Below are 625 nucleotides of genomic sequence, written 5' to 3'. Positions count from 1 at the left end.
TGACTCCATACACAGTTTAAAATGTAGATATGATAGAGCCCAGTAGGCTCAGGAATATGTACACCAGTTGATTGACAGTTGAGAGGCGGGACCAAATAGACAAAGCTCAACCCCCGCAAGCACAATTAGGTGAGAACAATTAGGTGAGTACAGGACACGACCACCATATATAGGCCTCAGGCCGCCCTTAATATCGTTCACGATCACAGAGAAACGACGGGCGCCGTCCCCCGGCAGCTTCCTCACCAGTTGTACACTGTAGCCTTCACTAACTCTAAACAGAGAAGTATTATCATCTTTCTTCCCAGGAGGGCGCCGACGTGCGTCTTTCCTTGGCGACTCTCGCAGGCGATGAGTCACAATAACGTGGCTAAAGTAAGTTGAATAGACCACACACTAGAAGGTGAAGGGACGACGACGTTTCGGTCCGTCCTGGACCATTCTCAAGTCGATTCTCACAATCGATTTCAGAATGGTCCAGGACGGACCGAAACGTCGTCGTCCCTTTACCTTCTAGTGTGTGGTCAAGTCGACTCTCGCAACTCAAGTGCTGCCTCACGACCTCCGTCTGCGTCACGACACGGAACAAAATGTCGACATCTTATCTCAACTGGCTTCTATAAGA

This window comes from Procambarus clarkii, chromosome 16 (genome assembly GCF_040958095.1).
Source record: "Procambarus clarkii isolate CNS0578487 chromosome 16, FALCON_Pclarkii_2.0, whole genome shotgun sequence".
Lineage (NCBI taxonomy): Eukaryota > Metazoa > Arthropoda > Malacostraca > Decapoda > Cambaridae > Procambarus > Procambarus clarkii.
Note: the sequence above shows the minus strand (reverse complement) of the source record.